The sequence below is a fragment of the Eschrichtius robustus genome, chromosome 2, assembly GCF_028021215.1.
Source record: "Eschrichtius robustus isolate mEscRob2 chromosome 2, mEscRob2.pri, whole genome shotgun sequence".
NCBI lineage: Eukaryota > Metazoa > Chordata > Mammalia > Artiodactyla > Eschrichtiidae > Eschrichtius > Eschrichtius robustus.
This window is the reverse complement of record NC_090825.1, coordinates 173336716-173343958: the sequence shown is the minus strand read 5'-3', so window position 1 is coordinate 173343958 and position 7243 is coordinate 173336716. Positions and strand designations below refer to the sequence as shown.

General features: G+C 57.5%; 1 protein-coding gene across 3 annotated transcripts in view; it reads left to right on the top strand.

The window, feature by feature from the left end:
- Positions 1-345: 345 nt before the first annotated feature.
- CERS4 (ceramide synthase 4) overlaps positions 346-7243 on the top strand; it is a 33362-nt gene continuing 26464 nt past the window's right edge. For 2 of the 3 annotated variants that reach the window (XM_068537090.1, XM_068537092.1), the window contains exon 1: positions 346-593. The gene's annotated coding sequence lies outside the window, so the exon portion shown is untranslated. The remainder of the gene's footprint in view (positions 594-7243) is intronic. The other variant, XM_068537091.1, reaches the window with a different exon arrangement.

The window sequence follows — 7243 nt, the reverse complement described above, 5'->3', positions numbered from 1 at the left end:
GGGCGGAGTCCGGGCCTCCGCCACAACGCCCAGCGGTGCGCTCAGGCGGATCAGGACGTCCGTGGTGTGTTGGCAGATGCGCGGATGGATCAGAGCCGCGCCAGAAGAGGGGACCCGGGAGGGGGCTGGGGAGGACCTGCAGCGAACGTAAGAGAAACCGGGGCTGACTGAGCGCTCAGCGGATGGTGCTAGGTTCAAAGGCAAGAGATAAAGCACAAGCAAGAAACCTGCGGCTGGATTCCTCCACGGCACGCCTCGGGGCGGGGCGGGGCTGGAGGCGGGGCCCTGTGGCGCAGGGAGGGGGTCCAGGAAGCTGCCTAGTCGCACGGAAGGGGCCGAGCTCCGGAGGACCCCGCGCCCAGCAGGGCTCAACCGGTCCCCGCCCCGGCTCCGCCCTCTAGGCCCCGCCCCCGATCCCGCCCCGCGCTCCCCTAAAGCCTGCTTCCCCGCCCCCGGCCGAGGCGGTGCCCGGAGCAGAGTCCGCCTGCGTCGTGCGGGCAGTACGCGTCTCCTTCTCCTCTGCATCTGCGCCAGGCGCGGTGTCCCCCGCCCCGCCACCGGCCCCCGGTGCGCCCGGCCGCCTGAGACCCCAGGTAAGCGAACCCCCCGCGCCCCGAACGCGGACCGGAACGCCACTCTCGCGGAGAGCTCCGGCCCCGCCTCCAAGGCCATGGCGCCCGCGGCGGCCCCCAGACGCATGCAGTGCCCCATCAACTCGCCCGGGACGGCCTCTCGGGGCTTCCCATCTGGTCCCAGGCCCGGGCCGCCTTCCCGATAGAGCCCAGTTCCCCCGAGGGCCCGGGCGCCGCGAGCGCCCGAGGACGCGGCTGCGTAACGGGCGGGCCGGAGTGGGGACGAGCCTAGCACGGTGACGCGGGGGAATACGGATGTGTGAACGCGAGGAGCGCGACAGGGGGTGTCGGTCCGTCACCAGAGAATCCATACCTACGGGGTGTCGCCGACGTGCCAGGTCTGGGGATGCAGCCGGGGCCCTGGCCTCGGAGTCCGCAGCCCGGCCGCGTAGACGGCTGGGACCCGCGGTAACAGACACAGATCATTCCAGCCATGCTAAGTGCGGGGAAGACAACACATCTGGGAGATGGGTTAGGGTCAGGGAGGCATTCTCGGAGAAGGTGTCATCCGGGCCTGAGGGGATCAGCCAGCGAGGGTTTTTTAGGCCCAGAAAACAGCAAAAGATTGAGGCAGGGCCCAGACTGGTGTGCTTGCCGAGCGCAAAAGAGGCCAGCATGGCTGAAGTGCAGTGAGCCGGGGAACCGAGGTGAGAAGAGGTCGGCCCCTGGGCCACGAAGATAACGAGGAGGATGTGGATTCCGTTTTCAAGTCTGTGGGGACCACGGAGGCTTAGAACACAGTGAGTGACCGGGTCCACTTGTGTCTTAAGAAGACCCAGCAGCTGCTGTGGCTAAAAGAGACCGGAGGAGACCCTGGAGGAGGCTGCTGGTTTGGACCCGACAGGAAGAGGGGGGATGGAAAGTGGGTGAATTTGGGTTCTTTTTGTCAGAAGAACATGGCCTGCATTCCCTGCCTGCTCAGAAGTGGGGCAGGAAGGAAAGTGCGTGGAAGAGATTTCTGGCACCGGCAGCTGGGAGTGTGGAAAGTAGGAAAACTGAGGGAGAAACAGATCTGAGGGTGTGAAGCAGTTGTGACTGAGTCCGATTTCCACAACCTGTGAGATACCACCTGAGGGGGAAGGTGCCTGAGGACCTGACTCTGAACCCAGGCCAAGTCCAACGTGACTGAGTGCAAGGGGGCAACCTGGATCTGTTGTATGGGGCTACCTGAAATAGAAATTCTGGAGGGTAGGGTTGTCTTTGAAGCCCCCCCCCCCCACCCCGAGTCCCTAGCTTCAACTCAGCCCCCTTCCAGAAGGAGCTGCTGTGAATAAACTTGGCAGTGGTGGGAGTGCCCAGAGCCTCACTCAGTGCAGCTGGGTCCCTGCAGGCCCAGCCAGGCTGCAGGGAGGAGGCAGTTGGGACCTTCCTTGCCTGCCCTCCCAGCTCACCTACTCCCAGCTGGGAGCCTTGGTCATTGAATTGGCCTTGGGGCCCCAGAGAAAGTTTTCTGGACTTCAGTTTGCCCATCTATAAAATGGGTCAATAGTACCTGTATCTGGGAGTGTTGTTCTGATCAATGGAAGTCTCGGCTATGAAATAGGAAAGGGCTTGGCCAATCCCAGGGGCAGCCTTACGCCTCGGGGGATGGAGGAGGGCTGCTGCACTGGTGGGAGTTCTGGGCCCGGTGAGTCTCCATTTCCTGCTCTGAGAAATGGGAGGAAGGCATAAGTGCATCCACCTCCAGAACCCACAGTCTGCAGACTGAGTGATTTAGGCGTGTAAAGTGTTCAGTTGGCCCAGCGCCTGGCGTGAAGTGGTCACTGGGCACAGGAGCCGCTGGGATGAGTGTAGTTGGCCGTGGGGAGCCGGCTAGGGCTCACTCCTCCCACCACCCCTGGGATGCCCACAGGAAAGCAGGCACCAGGGGGCACGCTCCTCTCTTATCTGGGTACCACAGGCTTTCCCCTTTCCGGCTGTCTGGAAGCTGCCTCTGACCTTGTCCTGCCAGTTTGAATGTAGTGCTCTCAGGCTAGTGACTTCACCTCCTGGTTCAATTTCTTTACCTAAAACATGGGAATAATAACAGTCATCACCTGAGAGGTGTCCGGCTGGTAATAAGCACCTGGGAAAGCAGAGGGGATGCCCGGGTGGAAGCAGGGGGAGCCCAGAGAAGTGACCTGATTCAGCCTCTGGAAGGGTGGGGGAAGCCTTCTTGTAGGAGGTGACCATCTGCCAGGTTACTAAGGATTTTTAAGAGTTCATGGGCAGAGAGACCAGTGAACAAAGATGTGGAGGGGAAGCACCACAGCATACATGGGAGGAGCTGCAGGCAGGAGCCAGGAAATCAGCATGGGAGTGACTGCACTGGTCCAGACCCTGATGAGGCTGGACCAGGTGGAGGTGTGGATGAGAGAAGTGGGTGGATCCTGGATAGACTTGAAGTTGAGGATGGGGTGGGGATGTAGTAGCCACTGATGGGGCAGCAGGTTCAGGCGCAAGTCAGCAGTCTATTGCGCAGCATCTGGAAATTGTGATGCCACTAGACACCCAGGTGGAGACCAGGTGCGGGGGGTGCCTAGAGCTTGGGAGACATCCCCACCCTGGTGGGATGGATTGGAGAGAGGGTGGAAGGAAAGAAACCAGGAGTGGGTGGCAAACCAGAAGCCAAGGGAGCAAGGGCTTCAAAGTGGAAGATGAAGTCAGTCTCAGCCATGTCTCTGAATCCCCTGCTTGAATAATTTCTCCCCATGGCAGGGGTCTTACTCCCTTATTTGGTTGCCATTCCTTCCCCGATGCCCAAGCCATTCAGGCTGGGCTTCTTTTTGCTATCCTTGAATCGGCCCCTCAGACCCAGCCTGGTCAGATTGACCAGACTGACATAGAGGAGACCTTTCTCCTTCCTCAGTCTGACCTTTGTACCTTTGTTAATTAATATGATCCTGTCACACCAGTTCTCCACACCGAACCAGCAGGATCTCACCTCTCTCCCCAGTTCCTCCTAGGCTCCCCAAACCATATTTTGCTTCAGGGCCCCATGACTGTATCGAGGGGTCAGGCCCCTGCCAGCGACCCCCTGAGGATCCCCCCCCTACCCTGTGCTTGGCCCCAGCTCCCTCCCACCCTGTCATTGATTCATTCAGCACGTACTTGTGAAGCACCTGTGCTGGGAGGCACTGGGGACTAGCAGTGAACAAAATCAAGCTTCTCTGCTGCCTGCCCCCACCCCCCGCCTCATGGATGGAGCCGACGTTCTGGGAGGGGGGCAGCCGGGAGAGGGAAGAAACCTGAAGGATGAGAAGGAGCCAGCCAGGTGGACATCTGGAGGAAGAGCATTTCAGGCAGAGGGACTAGCATGTGCAAAGGTCCTGAGGCACGACCCGGCCTAGCATGTTGGAGGTATAGCCGAGAGGCCGCTGTGTCTGGAGCAGAGTGAGCCAGGGGGAGAGTGGGGGGAGGGGCAGAGGAAGAGACTGAGGGTCCTCAGGGCCCCTCAATCCAACAACTGCAGACCCTGGTTGGGCCCTTGCTTGAGGGGTGCAAGGTTGTTGGGCCCCACTGCTGCATGGTTTGCAGGGGTGTTGCTTTGGTGTGTTGTCCCCTGTGTGGAGTGGTCAGTGCACCCTGAAGGCAGAAGAGGCTGGCAAGAGGAAGGAAGAGAAGGCCAGCCCTTTCCTGGTGGGCAAAGCTTCTCCCCTTCCTCCTGCACGTGGTGGGGGGCTCAGCTGACCTGAGGGGCTCCCTGGAGGGGCTGGAGGGAATGGAAGGAAGTAGCCAGGGAGAGGGCGCTGATGGAGACAGAGAAGGGGGCCAGGGAGGAGGAGGAGCAGAGCCCAGAGCTGGGTGTTGGGGCAGGATGTTCTCAGGGAGGTGACAGGAGATGGTAGGCAGGGGCCTGGCTGGGCCTTGAAGATGAGCAGCAAAAACCAGAGCAGGTGTGTTTTGAGGATGGCTCCTCCACCAGCCTGCTGTCACTCCCTTTCCAGGTGTAGCAGAAAAGACTCAGCATCCCTCCCCATCCCACCCCCCACCCCTGTGGACAAGGACCTGGTCACCTGGGCCTGCTCACCCTTCCCACCCACCCCACCCCCACTCATCCAGGTATGCACCAAACCCCTCCAGTTTCAAAGGCTTCACAGAGGGGATTCGGACACTTGGGTGCCGGCACCTAGATCAGTGGCTCTGTTGAGCCCAGACACTGTGGCCAGGACCGTTCCCCGACCCCCTCCAAATTGGGGATGGGTGCACCTAAGGGCACCTCCCTTTGGCCCTGGCTCAGCATTTTTGTTTTTTTTTAAGGCTGCGCTGCCCACGGCATGCGGGATCTTAGTTCCCCAACCAGGGATCGAACCCGTGCCCCCTGCTTTGGGAGCGCGGAGTCTTAACTGCCAGGGAAGTCCTCTTGGCTCAGCTTTGACCGTGATCCTGGCAGGAGTGATGGGGCCACAGCTGGATCAAGGCTAACCTATCGGGAGATGGCAGGGGACAACGGCAGTGACAGGAGGGGAGAGCAAGCAGGACAAGCTCTGGAAATGTCAGCCTCTGGGTGTCATTTCTCCATCTGAGCTGTTGGCTAGGGCAGATCTAAATATAAGGTTGTCACCTCCCTGCCCTTGCCTCTCTTCATTCCCCCGCTCTGTTCCAGCCCCAGGGGCCTCGTCTTCTATGCCTTGAATCAACCAGGCTTGGTCCTGCCTCAGGGCCTTTGCACAGGCTGTTCCCACTTCTTAGAATGCTCTATCCCCACGGCCTCCTCCCTCATCTCTCTTTTTTTTTTTCTTTAATAAATTTATTTATTTATTTATGTTTGGCTGCTTGGGTCTTTGTTGCTGCGCGCAGGCTTTCTCTAATTGCGGCGAGTGGGGGCTACTCTTCGTTGCCGTGCGTGGGCTTCTCCTTGCGGTGGCTTCTCTTGTTGTGGAGCACGGGCTCTAAGCGCACGGGCTTCACTAGCTGTGGCACATGGGCTCAGTAATTGTGGCTTGCGGGCTTAGTTGCTCCACGGCATGTGGGATCTTCCCGGACCAGGGCTCGAACCCATGTCCACTGCATTGGCAGGCAGATTCTTAACCACTGCGCCACCAGGCAAGTCCCTGAGCCTCAGATTTTAAGGCAGTTCTTGGAGGGGGTGTCAGGCTGTCCTCAGGTGTCTGCTTCCTCTAACGTAGTTCTTCTCACTGGCAAAGTAGTGACTCTGAATTCTGAAACAGTCGCCTTTTTTACACAACCAAATTCACATGACTCCACACACATGTTGCAGTTTATGGAACAGGATGCATTTATTTGACCTCAGAGCCTGTATAAAGAGCCCAGGGAGCAAACCTGAGTTGTGGGTCCTTCGGTGAAGTTGACTCTGAGGGTTAAGGATTTTCAGGATCTTTTCCAGGGGTACAGCATGAAAGTCTCGGTGCTTGAGTTGATAAAATTAGGAACATGCTTGCGGTGACTTCTGGTAGCCAAATAGGCTGCAGGTGCTTGCCTGTTTCAACCTATGACAGTATTCAGCCAGGACTCTGAGATGAACCAAATGAAATTTTGGAATTCGCTGAAAAGTCATGCCTTCGGACCTTGGGAAGTCTAAAAAGGACACGAGACGGCTTCCCTGGTGGCACAGTGGTGGCCAGTGCAGGGGACATGGGTTCGAGCCCTGGTCCGGGAAGATCCCACATGCCACGGAGCAACTAAGCCCGTGCGCCACAGCTACTGAGCCTGCACTCTAGAGCCCACGACCCACAACTACAGAGCCTGCGTGCCACAACTACTGAAGCCCACGCGCCTAGAGCCCGTGCTCCGCAACAAGAGAAGCCACTGCAATGAGAAGCCCGCGTACCACACCAAAGAGCAGCCCCTGCTCGCTGTAACTAGAGAAAGCCTGCGTGCAGCAACGAAGACCCAACGCAGCCAAAAATGAATAAATTAAATAAATAAATTTATTTAAAAAATAAAAAGGACATGAGGCATTTGCATACAAGCCTTGCTCATATATTACCTAGAGATTGGTCACAGAATATTTAGAAACCATCACTGCAGCCATGGCTTTCATTCAGAGTAGTTCTTTACAGAGAAACAGAGGCTAGCTGTCTCCCTCTGATTACTGAAATATTCTCTAATCACTCCCCTTTGTAAATGTTACCAGCATTTGTTTGTATTTTGCCTAGACATTCTCCATTGCCTTACCCATGCTGATTTAACTTGGCTCCTCTGAGGAGGTAATATTTGAGCTTGAGGCCTGAGTTGGAGCTGGTGGTAGACACCCACAGGAAGTGGAATTTGTTGACTGCCTCCCCTCCAGATCCCTCTCTCCACTGGGGAGACAGACACATCCCTGGGCAGTTACAATGCAGAATAACCTGGGCCAAACAGAGGGACCACAGGCTCTCCGACCCAGCGTTGCAGTCCTGGAAGACTTCCTGGAAGCAGTGACAGGCAAGCTGCTTACTTGAAAGGTTAGGGGAAGATGAATAGTGATCCAGGTGGAGGAAACAAGCCTAGACAAAAGTTATTGCATTGGGAGTTCCCTGCCGGTCCAGTGGTTGGGACTCCACACTTTCACTCCCGAGGGCCTGGGTTCGATCCCCGGTCGGGGAACTTCGATCCTGCAAGCCGAGTAGCATGGCCAAAAAAAAAAAAAAAATTAGGCATCTGGGTACTGCATTACAGCGATGTTTCTG